We start from the raw sequence: 16,088 nt of genomic DNA, 5'->3' as shown, positions 1-16,088 counted from the left end.
CAGCTAGCTACCAGTAATGATGTGCTGCTAACAGCAGACACACTGGAGACAGGCTAACTAGCTACCAGTAATGATGTGCTGCTAACACCAGACACACTGGAGACAGGCTAGCTAGCTACCAGTAATGATGTGCTGCTAACACCAGACACACTGGAGACAGGCTAGCTAGCTACCAGTAATGATGTGCTGCTAACACCAGACACACTGGAGACAGCAGCACATCATTACTGGTAGCTAGCTAGCCTGTCTCCAGTGTGTTTGGTGTTAGCAGCACATCATTACTGGTAGCTAGCTAGCCTAACACCAAACACACTGGAGACATGCTAGCTACCAGTAATGATGTGCTGCTAACACCAGACACTGGAGACAGGGCAGCTAGCTACCAGTAATGATGTGCTGCTAACACCAAACACACTGGAGACAGGCTAGCTACCAGTAATGATGTGCTGCTAACACCAGACACACTGGAGACAGGGCAGCTAGCTACCAGTAATGATGTGCTGCTAATAATCAAATTAACACCAACCCTCAAATGAGGGAGAGCCAAAATATGATGCAACAAAAAAAAAAGACCACCATGCATGATACCACTTTAACACAGGGCTTCTGCTGATAAAAACATTCACTATTGAGTAAAATAATGGTGGTACAATACAGAATACGAACACAGCAATTGATGCCATTTTAGCTCCAGGCTGATGGGTGAATAAATATGTATTGTAGACAAGTGTGTGTCTGGCATTAGTAGCACAAGCCATACTGGCAGCCCAGAGACAGGCTAGCTACCAGTAATGATGTGCTGCTAACACCAGACACACTGGAGACAGGCTAGCTAGCTACCAGTAATGATGTGCTGCTAACACCAGACACACTGGAGACAGGGCAGCTAGCTACCAGTAATGATGTGCCGCTAACACCAGACACACTGGAGACAGGCTAGCTAGCTACCAGTAATGATGTGCTGCTAACACCAGACACACTGGAGACAGGGCAGCTAGCTACCAGTAATGATGTGCTGCTCCTGAGTGGCGCAGTGGTCTAAGGCACTGCATCGCAGTGCTAACTGTGCCACTAGAGATCCTGGTTCGAATCCAGGCTCTGTCGCCGCCGACCGCGACCGGGAGACTCATGGGCGGCGCATAATTGGCCCAGCGTCGTCCAGGGTAGGGGAGGGAATGGCCTGCAGGGATGTAGCTCAGTTGATAGAGCATGGCGTTTGCAATGCCAGGGTTGTGGGTTCGATTCCCACGGGGGGCCAGTATAAAAAAAAAAAAAATGTATTCACTAACTGTAAGTCACTCTGGATAAGAGCGTCTGCTAAATGACTAAAATGTAAAATGTAAATGTAATGCTGCTAACACCAAACACACTGGAGACAGGCTTGCTACCAGTAATGATGTGCTGCTAACACCAGACACACTGGAGACAGGGCAGCTAGCTACCAGTAATGATGTGCTGCTAACACCAGACACACTGGAGACAGGGCAGGTAGCTACCAGTAATGATGTGCTGCTAACACCAGACACACTGGAGACAGGGCAGCTAGCAACCAGTAATGATGTGCTGCTAACACCAGATACACTGGAGACAGGCTAGCTACCAGTAATGATGTGCTACTAACACCAGACACACTGGAGACAGGGCAGCTAGCAACCAGTAATGATGTGCTGCTAACACCAGATACACTGGAGACAGGCTAGCTACCAGTAATGATGTGCTACTAACACCAGACACACTGGAGACAGGCTAGCTACCAGTAATGATGTGCTGCTAACACCAGACACACTGGAGACAGGCTAGCTAGCTACCAGTAATGATGTGCTGCTAACGACAGACACTGGAGACAGGGCAGCTAGCTACCAGTAATGATGTGCTGCTAACGACAGACACTGGAGACAGGGCAGCTAGCTACCAGTAATGATGTGCTGCTAACGACAGACACTGGAGACAGGGCAGCTAGCTACCAGTAATGATGTGCTGCTAACGACAGACACTGGAGACAGGGCAGCTAGCTACCAGTAATGATGTGCTGCTAACGACAGACACTGGAGACAGGGCAGCTAGCTACCAGTAATGATGTGCTGCTAACAACAGACACTGGAGACAGGGCAGCTAGCTACCAGCAATGATGTGCTGCTAACGCCAGAAACACTGGAGACAGGGAAGAGACCAGCAGGCAGACCAAGGGAAAGCCCAAGAGCCAGGCCGACAGAAGGATAGACCTCTCTTTGGCGCCAGAGACACTAAAGACTGAAGAGACCAGCCAAGTCGACTGACAGACTGGAGAGGAAGACAGATTAGAGACCATCTGACCACCTGGCCTTAGTTTGGAGCGAGACAGACCACCAGGCAGGTCGACAGGCCTCAGTCTCCAGACACACGGAGGAGAGAGACCAGTAGCCAGGCCAACCAGCAGGCCCAGCAGCAGGACCACCAGGCCACTCGGTCTGGAGCCAAAGGCCCCTTTCATTAGGAGTGTCAGACTGGGAGGGATCAACACTGAATCATGGTCCTTTGAATGGCTAGATAAATGTAACAATGGAGTGTGGCTTGATTCATTCCTACAGAGTAGAAATAACTGGAACATTAACTTTCCTTTGAGTAATATCTGATTATAAAAGGTCACACTAACAATCACAAAGTTGTATTTAGATACATAGTATTTCTTTCCAATGAGAGGAATAGCCATTTCATGCTGAAAAGCCACCAACAAACTGAATGCCAATCTAAAAGGGGCAAAAAACATGACATTGAGATAACAGTAAAACTGTCATGCTGACAACATTACAGATTATACAAACACCACTGACATCAACTGCCAGTGCAGATAAGGGGTCCTCCTTCAGAATGGAACATTGATATCTGTCAGTATTGGAATTGCAAAACGGTTCTTTTGGAATGGGCGTGATTCCAAGGGCTCCCAGTGACAGCACATAATGATTTGGAGTTGCTTTTAGATGCCTGCAAAACATGATGTGCTGCTAGAGGGTACCCCGGAGAGAGGCACAGAGAGGGAGAGAGACACAGAGAGAGAGAGAGAGAGAGAGAGAGAGAGAGAGAGAGAGAGAGAGAGAGAGAGAGAGGGGATTCTCCATGGTATGAAGCTGTGGAGATAAAGAAAAAAACAGATAATTAACATAACATTCTAACAAGATTTTCCCACTCATGGTTCAGTACAAGATTATTCTAGCACTTTATTTAAATTACACAGAACCAAGATATTACATATAGGCCTGTAACATAGTTTAAAGATATGTAATTTTTTACACTGGTTGCAAATTGCTTCTAGAGTTATATCAAAGAAACAGGAGTTGTGAGTAGTACAACAGTAGTTATGCTTTATTTAAAAAAAATAAAGAGCAAAGAGAGATAGTGAAATTATTTTCTTGGCAAATGCAATACTGAGTAAATTCTATGTAATTAATAGGAATTGAAATTATACTGCAATTATAATACAACTTTATTTACATACAATTATTTGAGACCACAAAATGGACGGTGGGCAAGTGGACAAAATGGTGGATGAAGATGACAAAAGAGAAGTAGAGAAGACACTTTCTGAACAGTTCACTAACTACACCAAAGGTGCTTACATTAATCTATTCACATTATATCTGAATGTAAAGACACCTAGTCCGTAAAAATATACTTAATAAAAAAATCACTATTTGCATAATATTTAACCCTGACTATTTTTGCCTGTTTTACCCTTTTCCCTAGGTTTTACATAGATTGTGTACTGACAAGACTGTTACATGCCGCAGAAAAAGATATACACAAGCCAACAGGACCACATCCCCATACATTGAAAATAATTGTGATGATTTCATAATGGTTATTGGTTGCTAAAAAATATATATGTTAATCCCCACAACATAGTCCAACATATTTACACCCCCCCCCCCCCCCCCCATCACCACCACCTCACCGAAACAATAACGTCATGTACTGCAGACTGCCAAACAGATTCACAAAAATAATGTGTTGAAATGAACACATTTAACTCAATATGTAGAATCATAGTTATGAAGTGTGCCTATTCTAAACCAGATAGCACATGAGGAGACAGTGATTCTCATCAAGACAAGCCCCCCACCATCTATCCCAATAGTAAAAACAGGAATACGAATTTTAACATGTCTATTTAAAAATATATATACTTGAGAGAACAGAAAAAGGGCCAGTAAAAACAAATAATAATTTATGTAATTATACCCTGATCATAGAAATTACAGACACCACAATGAAACCGGATTGAAAATGTCCCTGGAACACCCTGTGCAGCAAAGACCAATCAAACTTGTTAGGGCCTTGTTGGACCTCACTGTCTTCAAGACAAGATGATCTTCAAATATGAGTCGACTGTGCATGTGTGTGAGTAAGTGTGTGTGCGAAAGAGAGAGAAAGTTTGTGGACAGAAAAGGAGGGAGAGTGGAAAAGGAGGGGGAAAAAAGAGGGCGAAAGAGAGAAATTGCCCCCATAGGTGTGACCTTGACAACGAAATTGACGAGCAGTGATGCACCTGAGCTCCAGCTAATGTAGCAACCACAAGAGACACACCTCAGAGAGAGGGACGAGAGAGGGAGGGAGAAAAACAGAGGGCAGAGGATGCACGACAGGCCTCTGACTGTGGCTACAAGGGGTCAGTTCTTGGCACTAGCAGTTGAAATAGAACTGATGTGGCCCTCGAATCAGGCTAATCTAACACACAATTTAATATACATTTGAGACAAGTAATACATGAACTACAGTACATTTTTGTGTTATCAAGACACAGAAGGGTCACTTGGCAGGTTAAACAGAACTGATGTGGCCCTCAAATCTGGCTAAGCTAACACGATTCCAGTTTCAGAATACAGATAAGAGACAACTAATTCATAAATTACAATAGATTTTTTTGTTTTTATCACATATTTGGAATCCGGTTTGTGATCTGTTGAAAAAAAGTCTGAGAGACAACCTAGGAACAGTAATTAGCAATGAAGCTAATTACTGAAATATGAAAAAAATCTAAAAGCTACAAAAAGTATTACCTAAGTAGTGATTGTTTTTTTTAAATTGTAATTGAAGCGATAGTTGTTGTATTAAGTAAGAAATATATTTGGTTTTTAGGAAGGGGGGAGAAAAAAATATTCCACACACCACACCCTATGTGGTGTGCTTAAACCTTTTACACTTTGAAAAGTTGGATTTCCAAGGCATAAAGAATACCGAAATGAAACTTTTCACAGAGATACTATTGATATGAATTCATTTGAACCAAATTAACACTAAATTAGCCATACTTTTAGACTTTAAACAAAATCACAATTTTAACCCTACAATGTGAAAGAGAAAACAACTTCAAGGTCAAATAGCAAGCATTTGTCCTAGTAGGGCCAGAGACTAAAACCAACACAGTATTAATTAATTGCACCTAATTCACAACTTTTATGCAATTAGACATTCAAAGCCATGTAAAGAGTACAAGGGTATAGGCTACTAGCCTATTTCAGACTAGTGCCACACGACCACATTCATAGCACTACTGATTCAGGAAAAGCAGGCTTATTAGACGTTTAAACAAGCCAGTGATCACATCAGAAAGCAGGCATCAAGCATCCGTTTCTGTCTGTCCCTATTGCCAGATAGGCTCATTCAAAAAGAGTAAGGACAGCAAGAGCAGGGTAGAGAGAGGAGGGCAGAGAGAGAACGAACGAGAAAGAGCGGTGGCATAAGGAAAGGAAGCGAGAGAGAGAGAGAGAGAGAGAGAGAGAGAGAGAGAGAGAGAGAGAGAGAGAGAGAAATAGCAAGGCAAAAAGTGTAGCAGAGCGAGAGATGTACAGGGTAGTAGAAAGAACACATTTTTCAGTCTCTCCCTCTCTGGCCTATGCTTGTCACTCTCCATTCAAACCAGAGACCATTTTAAAATACCTGAAACAGAGAGAGGCGAGGGAAAGAAAAGAGAAATTCACTTACCTCGGGTCCATGTTCAAAATAATAATAAAAAAATAAAAAAAAAGGAGGGGGAATGGTTGGGGGCCAATAACAATCTGAACACCCCCTTCAAAATTCAATCCAGCTCACACCTTGTGTGTTAGCAGACTATTTCTCCTTATATTTATGCACTTCTTCAAAATGTCCTAAAGGCCAATTGTTCTCTCTACTCCAGCTCTCTCTCTCTACACACACGTAGCTTCAACTAAAACTTCACCAATTACAACACTGACCCAAAATCGAAAAAATAAATTAAAATGTCTTACAAGGAAATGTGTATCACTTGGGGAATAACCCAACCTAACCTTTTTTTTTTTTTTTAAGGTAAAATAAGCTTTGGGGGCTCCCCTTTCTAATTGGGGAAGCTTCCTGAACAAAGTCCTAAAATTTTCCCAAAAAACCTTTGGTCCTCTTACCCCCCCCCCCTCCCCAAAATACCCCCTCTCTCTCAATACATCTCCCTTATAAAAAAATATTTAAAAAAGGGACTTCTTGGATAAATAAAGGTTAAATAAAAAACTGAAATGCCCCCGTACTACACCCCAAACCATAGTCCCACTTACCCTCCCGCCCCCCTCCCCTCCTCTTCACCCCCAACGGGCCCCAGGGCAGGCTCCTGTGCTGTGCTGTGTGCAGTCCCTCTCGGCTCTATGCTGAAGCTAGTGAGGAGGCTGGGGAACTTAGTAGGCATAAAAAGGCAAGGGGAGCTGTTACTCTTTTTCCCTCGGCATCACTTTCTACAATAAAAATTGACATTTTCGGAGCCGCTGAAAAATCTGAAAAAAAATCTGCGGGTTGACGAGGTATCGGGGGAGACAGGTGTGAAATTTGGGGGTCGTGAGGGGAAGTGTCCAGCGGGAAAAAATTAATTTGCGAGGGTATGTTTTTGTCTAGTCTGGGCTGCACTAGTGCAAGCTGCAGACGCCACTCGCTTCGGTTTCTTGACGTCTTGCCAAGGCGTTCACTCTGCCAACGAAGGGAGAAAGCGAGAGGGAGAGAGAAGGGAGGGGGGGCAAGAGGGAACAGGCTAGACTGCGGAAAAGCACAGAGAGAGAGGGAAATAAAAATTAAGGAAAGTGTTGTTGCGCGTTTGTGTGGTGTTTTTTTTGCCACAGCGACAATGCTGAGTTTTCCCAGCAAAAAGTCGTAAATATAGTAATAAGCCACAAACCATGAACGTCCCCGAGCTGAACAATAAAAATTAGAGATACGACTACTTTCCAAGCTTGGCCCGAGTCCCATTTCGCATTTAACAGAAAAGGACGAGCGGGCGAGTGAAAAGAAGAGGGGAAAAATACAAAAAATATTTAAAATTGCAATCGGAGTCTCACCGACCTTTGGGGTGTCCGGCATTGTCGATAGAACAGAAAAGCAGCAATGAAATAATTTGACTAGGTTCATTGAGGAGTGGAAGGAAGAGAGCAAGCATACAACGTAGAGAAAATGTAGTTCTGGATCTACAGATAGTTTTACCGAGGACAGAGGGCCTCAAATGCACACAAACACGCACACAAGTGCACGTACAAACACGCGCACACACACAATATACGAAAAATAAAGACAAAGGCCTAGAATGCCAGAATCATAAATAGAATGTTGAAACTTCACACACAATTCCGAGATTCTGACTCCAAAGTAAAACATCTCATAGTTAACTTGGTAGAGTCCAAATACCTCTGAATAGGCACTGTCTGTCTAGTTATTCTGATAACCGGGACCAGTACAAAAGCTTAATCATTACATTCTATATTATTAGTATACTATTTTTTTTTATACCACAACATTCAACTTGCAAGCACAAATGAATCCAGTCACAGAAAATCAGTATTAGCCTACCAGTATATGCCATGGGGTGTAAGCTAAGGAGATAGTCAATATATCCAACCTCAGAACTATCAATTAAATATCAAGTCTAAAATCTTACCCTCAGCAAGCCAAGCACACAACCCAAATCAATTCCGTTGCAAAAATAGCTTCAGATATTACACACACAAACCTCACAAAATGCACTGTGACGCAGAAGCTTCTGAAAAAGACACTACAACTAGCCAGTCAGTCACCTGGGAATAACGTAGCCATACAAATAGGGCCCATGATACAGCAATGCTCTGTGTCTTACTGTCTGACGTCCTATACTCAAAATTAGGCCATGTTAAAATAGGAGATATATTCACTCCATATATAGAATGTTTTATGCATTTAAATCAACCTCCATTTGAAAGAACACCTGTTTCATAACATTGCCATATGATAGCCTGAATATATTGTGGTTGTGTAGAAGTCAAAAGACTGTGCTGAGTCAGATTGTATATTTCTTGTATATTATTTTAGGGTCTGTGCTAAAATGGCACACGCACGCACACATGCACACTAGATAGAAGATACTAGTGGATGTTTACCTATAGTACAGCAATCTGAACCTCAAACCAATAGTGACCAGACACTATCTATATCTATATCTATATCTATATATATATACACACAGTTTAGATTCAAAGGTTAGGGTGTGGTATTCAGTAAAATCCGTGACATATTGTGAAGTACTGTAATGCCTTTTGAAAACCAAGGCAACTGTACACTATATTATTTATTTTATTTTGGATTCATAGATATGCATACGTTTTCCTTTCCCAGAAAATGCACCAGAAAATACATTCAAAGTAGATGATTTGCTCCACACAATATGAATCTATACTAGAATGCAGTTGAATGAATGGGACTATTTGAAGTCATGAAGAGGACCAAAGAAAACACTATATTTGTACTGTACAAGTACAGTACGTGGCATCGACGGTGACGCAGTTACAAACGCACGCACCTAGAAGGTTCGATATGGAGGTCTCTGTTTTTAACTAGTATCAATTCAAGAATCTCTTCACATTGACCTAATCAATCTATCCTGTGCATTATTCTAAATATTTTGGAGACATTTCATTAAACTGAATGTATCTCTATCAACCAACAAATTCAAATATTGAGAATGTGAACTTATGGCAAGATAAGGGTGAGCGAAATAGTGAAATTATGCACCGACTAAAACATTATTTACGGTTTAAATCTAAAACTTGATGGTTGAACGGTATCATTTATCAAAGGGCAATCTTAGATAAAAGTAAGCAGATGGCAACATATCCAAGGCCAAAGAGCCAGACAGGCAACTGTCGTCAGCTAACGTTACAGGGAAGTAGATGGCTACTTACTATCATTTGCACATCAAAGTAGGTAACAATGTTGCAAGGTAATTCAAACTAAGGGAGCAATTATCTGTTAGCTACAATCGGCCAATGCAACTTTGTAACGACGTTGGGTAACATTTGTCTATGTTAGCTATAGTCATATATTCTGTATAGTGTTTATATGGCACAGGACGGGGGTTGGGTCGAGAAGAAACATGCTGATTCAGATCATGTCTTTGCGATTTCTTTTCGACTTGTTTCCCCCCACACATTCGACCGTTTATACTGCACATTTAATTATTTTGAACGATGTATTCAACCTTTTTCTAACATTTGGTAATTGAACGCAGTTTCTTTTGATTATTTTCTAGTTCAGCAAATATTTGATTTGAACATATGGGGGGGAATTCTCGAGAGGGGTGTCATGAGCGGATTTTGGGGAGGGGTCCACGAACCAAACCTATGGTACTCGCACTAAAACGTGGGTGTGACACCGACGTAGTAAAAATCTGTCCTGGAAATAAAATCATTACCCGTAACTTTGAATTAACTTATTTTAGCAACTACATCGACTGTCTTGCTTCCTTTGACAATGTAAAAAATAAAATCGTTTGCAATTCACCTCAATCTAGCTGTAGTGTTAAACAAATTCCCATAAAGCTTTTAACATCCACTAAACTTGGATATCCCAACAAAGTCATAGAAATGTACTGTTAGCCGAGTTGCTAGTCACCCTTGCTAGCTACAGTAGATTTAGATTGAAAAAGTATTTTGAAATACTCGAAGGTTACAATTGTTGAAAATGTATATTTCATGGCTAACCAACATAGACTGCCAGCTAGCTTGTGTTTATTTTTACCTAGCTAGCTAGCTACTATTACTAACAATGCAACTAACTAGCTAGCTACCTACCTAGCCTGCTAAATGCAGGCTAAAATGCGTACCTTGAGAAAATACATCCTCGTCCGATGAAGAAACGACCATTCTTGCAAAAAAACATAACCCGTCTAAATGCAATTAAAAAAATATTAATTAATTCGTTAAATATGTTTTTCAACCCAGACATTCATTCTCTTGCAGAATAAGTTTGAAAATGGCGCCAATGCCTTGCATCGACAGCTCTACACACACTGGTGACACGGGGGGAAAAAATTAATATAAATGTAAACGGTCAAATTATAATTTTTTACAAAATGCATGAGGTGTGTAATCGTTAGCCTAATCCATGTTGCTATTCGGTTTTGCTTAAAATGGCTCCTATTATTTTATTTTATTTTTTTGTTCAATTGTAATAACCGTCAAAGCTGGTTCTAGTCGTAGTGCAGCACGGGAAATGACATAATCGGTATTGTTTTGAATTTCCAAGCCGGGAAAGGATGAAATAGGAGAATTTGTCGCCCCCTCTAGCATGAGTTCATCAATGCATTTGTTCACCAACGTATTCCTATGCATTTCACTCCTCAACTAGGCCAGAAGTTAGGCCTAGAGCTGTAGAGCAGGATTTCCCAAACTTGGTCCTGGGGCCCACCCTGGGTGCACGTTTTGTGTGTGTGTGTGTGTGTGTGTGTGGGGGGGTTGCAGGACCGAGTTTGGGAAACCCTGGCCTAGATGACATAAAACGCCTTTGACTAGTATTGTAAACTATTTGTTTAACCACCATGTAGGCCTAATATACATTACATATATTTTCAGATAAGAATACGCTGTCTTCAAAATGTGTACACCTTCAGCTGGCATCCGGCCTGCTACATTCTCCTGTTTCTTAGATGTGTCGCCCGAGTGGCGCAGTGGTCTAAGGCACTGCATCGCAGTGCTAGAGATCCTGGTTCGAATCCAGGCTCTGTCGTAGCCGGCCGCGCCCGGGAGACCCATGGGGCGGCGCACAATTCGTCCAGGGTAGGGGAGGGAATGGCCGGCAGGGATGTAGCTCAGTTGGTAGAGCATGGTGTTTGGAACGCCAGGGTTCGATTCCCACGGGGAATAAAAAAAATAATGTATGCAGTCGCTCTGGATAAGAGTGTCTGCTAAATGACAAAAATGTAAAATGTAATGCCTTGCTCAATAAATAGCTCTTCATTCAATGTTGATACTTGTTTTTCACGAACAGTGAGCTAAGGGGGGAGAGAGAGACAGAAAGAGAGGGCGGGAGACTGAGAGGGAGGGACACAGAGAGAGAGAGAGAGTTGCACTATTTTGAGTTTATTTTACTAGCAATTAAAGCATAAATGTCATACCATATCTCTGGTATGCTCCTGTACAAGGCCTCTAGTGGTCCATTATGGAAGGCCTCTCTTCTTCTTCTTCGGTGAGGTTTAATGGTGGTGGGCATACAATATGTTGCATTACCGCCCCCAACTGAACTATAGTATGGATCCATTACACTTTGTGATACAAAATGGAAAAGGGGAACCCAATATATATATATATATAAAATAAAAAGATACATACTGTATATTTGAATTACCCTACCAACTAACCCTATACTCATTCAAACCCATCACCTTATTCCACTACTAAACCCTATCTGACCCTTCCCCAGGCCAACGACCTGAGAGGATGGGACACTACCACTCAACACACCCTGTAACTCTTCTGAAGTCAAATCTTGTACCCCCAAGTATTTCTCTGCAGCTGCTACCACAACATCTATTTTCTGTGACTTACGTTTAATTTGATAAATCAAATCAAATCTTATTTGCCACATGCGCCAAATACAACAGGTGTAGACATTACAGTGAAATGCTTACTTACATGCCCTTAACCAACAATGCAAAGTAAAACAATTTAAAAAAGTATCAAGCAAAAAAAAAAAAAGCTAATAACTAAAGAGAAGCAGTAAAATAAAATAACAGTAGGGAAGCTATATACAGGGGGGTACCGGTGCAGAGTCAATGTGCGGGGGCACCGGCTAGTTGAGGTAATTGAGGTAATATGTACATGTGGGTAGAGTTAAAGTGACTATGCATAAATAATAAACAGAGTAGCAGCAGAGTAAAAAAGGGGGGTGGGGGTGGGGGGGCAGTGCAAATTGTCCGGGTAGCCATGATTAGCTGTTCAGAGCCGGTGTAGTACGATTCAATCTTAGTCCTGTATTGACTCTTTGCCTGTTTGATGGTTCATGTATTGACTTTTTGCCTGTTTGATGGTTCGTCAGAGGGCATAGCGGGGTTAGAGTCCCGCTCCTTGAAAGCGGCAGCTCTAGCCTTTAGCTCAGTGCGGATGTTGCCTGTAATCCATGGCTTCTGTTTGGGGTACGTACGGTCACTGTGGGGACGACGTCATCGATGCACTTATTGATGAAGCCAGTGACGGATGTGACGTACTCCTCAATGCTATCTGAAGAATCCCGGAACATATTCCAGTCTGTGCTAGCAAAACAGTCCTGTATCTTAGCATCTGCGTCATCTGACCACTTTCTTATTAACCGAGTCACTGGTGCTTTCTGCTTTAGTTTTTGCTTATATGCAGGAATCAGGAGGATAGAGTTATGGTCAGATTTGCCAAATGGAGGGCGAGGGAGAGATTTGTATGTGTCTCTGTGTGTGGAGTAAAGGTGGTCTAGAGTTTATTTTCCTCTGGTTGCACATTTAACATGCTGGTAGAAATTAGGTAGAACTGATTTAAGTTTCCCTGCATTAAAGTCCCCGGCCACTAGGAGCGCTGTCTCTGAATTAGCGTTTTCCTGTTTACTTATGGCCTTATACAGCTCATTAAGTGCAGTCTTAGTGCCAGCATTGGTTTGTGGTGGTATATAGACAGCTATGAAAAATATAGAAGAAAACTCTCTTCGTAAATAGTGTGGTCTACAGCTTATCATGATATACTCTACCTCAGGTGAGCAAAACCTTGAGACTTCCTTAGTATTAGATTTTTTGCACCAGCTGCTGTTTACAAATATACACAGACCGCCACCCCTTGTCTTACCGGAGTCAGCCGTTCTATCCTGACGATGTAGCGTATATCCCGGCCAGCTGTATGTAATCAATGTCGTCGTTCAGCCACGACTCTGTGAAACATAAGATATTTTTAATGTCCCGTTGGTAGGATAACCGTAATCTTAGGTTGTCTACCTTATTTTCAAATGATTGAACATTGGCTAATAGGATTGATGGAAGAGGCAGTTTTCTCGCTCGCCGTCGGATCCTTACAAGGCACCCCGACCTACGTCCACGATATCTCCGTCTCTTTCTCATGCGAATGACAGGGATTTGGGCCTTGTCGGGTGTCTGTAGGATATCCTTCGCGTCCGACTCGTTGAAGAACCATTGCTTTGAACGCTAAGAAGCCAACCTTACTGAAGCATATATTACTCACTGGCCTATCCCTCTGTGCTGGCACAGATCTACTATTCACAGGGATCCTCTCAGAATCCTTCACCCTTGACCCATCCTCTTCTACTTTCTTCACTGCCTCAGCATACGACACCTTCTGCACTACTCTGACTCTAGCCACCTCAACCTGCCTCTCTCCTGCCGGACACTTCCGATTCCCAGCAACATGTGCACCCCTACAGTTGACACACACAACTTTATCCACCAAAACTGCACAATCCTCTATCCCATGCCCTCCTGCACACTTCCCACATCTCGGAATCTCCCTCCTACACACTGCTGCAACACAACCATAAACGTTGCACCTGAAACAGTGCAGTAGATTCATTCATCACAAACACTCTAACAGGATACAGTGGGGAAAAAAGTATTTAGTCAGCCACCAATTGTGCAAGTTCTCCCACTTAAAAATATGAGAGAGGCCTGTAATTTTCATCATAGGTACACGTCAACTATGACAGACAAAATGAGAAAAAAAAATCCAGAAAATCACATTGTAGGATTTTTAATGAATTTATTTGCAAATTATGGTGGAAAATAAGTATTTGGTCAATAACAAAAGTTTCTCAATACTTTGTTATATACCCTTTGTTGGCAATGACACAGGTCAAACGTTTTCTGTAAGTCTTCACAAGGTTTTCACACACTGTTGCTGGTATTTTGGCCCATTCCTCCATGCAGATCTCCTCTAGAGCAGTGATTTTGGGGCTGTCGCTGGGCAACACGGACTTTCAACTCCCTCCAAAGATTTTCTATGAGGTTGAGATCTGGAGACTGGCTAGGCCACTCCAGGACCTTGAAATGCTTCTTACGAAGCCACTCCTTCGTTGCCCGGGCGGTGTGTTTGGGATCATTGTCATGCTGAAAGACCCAGCCACGTTTCATCTTCAATGCCCTTGCTGATGGAATGAGGTTTTCACTCAAAATCTCAAGGTACATGGCCCCATTCATTCTTTCCTTTACACGGATCAGTCGTCCTGGTCCCTTTGCAGAAAAACAGCCCCAAAGCATGATGTTTCTACCCCCATGCTGCACAGTAGGTATGGTGTTCTTTGGATGCAACTCAGCATTCTTTGTCCTCCAAACACGACGAGTTGAGTTTTTACCAAAAAGTTCTATTTTGGTTTCATCTGACCATATGACATTCTCCCAATCCTCTTCTGGATCATCCAAATGCACTCTAGCAAACTTCAGACGGGCCTGGACATGTACTGGCTTAAGCAGGGGGACACGTCTGGCACTGCAGGATTTGAGTCCCTGGCGGCGTAGTGTGTTACTGATGGTAGGCTTTGTTACTTTGGTCCCAGCTCTCTGCAGGTCATTCACTAGGTCCCCCCGTGTGGTTCTGGGATTTTTGCTCACCGTTCTTGTGATCATTTTGACCCCACGGGGTGAGATCTTGCGTGGAGCCCCAGATCGAGGGAGATTATCAGTGGTCTTGTATGTCTTCCATTTCCTAATAATTGCTCCCACAGTTGATTTCTTCAAACCAAGCTGCTTACCTATTGCAGATTCAGTCTTCCCAGCCTGGTGCAGGTCTACAATTTTGTTTCTGGTGTCCTTTGACAGCTCTTTGGTCTTGGCCATAGTGGAGTTTGGAGTGTGACTGTTTGAGGTTGTGGACAGGTGTCTTTTATACTGATAACAAGTTCAAACAGGTGCCATTAATACAGGTAACGAGTGGAGGACAGAGGAGCCTCTTAAAGAAGAAGTTACAGGTCTGTGAGAGCCAGAAATCTTGCTTTTTTGTAGGTGACCAAATACTTATTTTCCACCATAATTTGCAAATAAATTCATTAAAAATCCTACAATGTGATTTTCTGGATTTTTTTTCCTCAATTTGTCTGTCATAGTTGATGTGTACCTATGATGAAAATTACAGGCCTCTCTCATCTTTTTAAGTGGGAGAACATGCACAATTGGTGGCTGACTAAATACTTTTTTTCCCCCACTGTAACTGATATATCCTAACATGACCTTGTCGGGTAAAGACTCTGACTAAAAACTCAAAAGGACTGACAGTGACTCCTCTGTTTCACCACGCTCATCACCGGGTCTGCGTCGCACCAAACGGCAGGCGTCACAAACACCATCTTCAACTTAAATTGCTCTACCTCCACACTTAACGCTACCCCAGAAATCACTCCTTTCAATGGTGCCCTGTTCCTAAGAGCAAAGCAAGAAACAGATCTTGACCCAAGTTGCATCGCATGGATCGCCTGCTCCCTCTGACCTGAAGAAACACAAGCAAATATTACAAGTCCACTTCGGGTTACCTTCACCGACTCAACAGCACCCACCATCTTTTCCACCCAACCTGAAACCACCCATGGATCAGCCAAAAGGCCTGGTTCCACCCTCTTCAAAAATCACACTATAGGCCTGTTTCAAAGCGAAGGACTTGGTGTTGTGACCATTGTGGATCAAGGGGATAGTCAGTCAACAACATATGAAATTCCAGAAGGAAAGTGTTCATAAAAAAAATAATTACACCAGTAGTTTTCCATTCATATAGCAGATTATTATATGTACTTACACAACCCAAATGACAGCTTGATCATTTACCCAGAGCTCAGAACTAAAGGCAACAACAACCTTAGCTAGG

This window comes from Coregonus clupeaformis, chromosome 39 (genome assembly GCF_020615455.1).
Source record: "Coregonus clupeaformis isolate EN_2021a chromosome 39, ASM2061545v1, whole genome shotgun sequence".
NCBI lineage: Eukaryota > Metazoa > Chordata > Actinopteri > Salmoniformes > Salmonidae > Coregonus > Coregonus clupeaformis.
The sequence above is the reverse complement of the archived record's forward strand: the minus strand, read 5'-3'. Positions refer to the sequence as shown.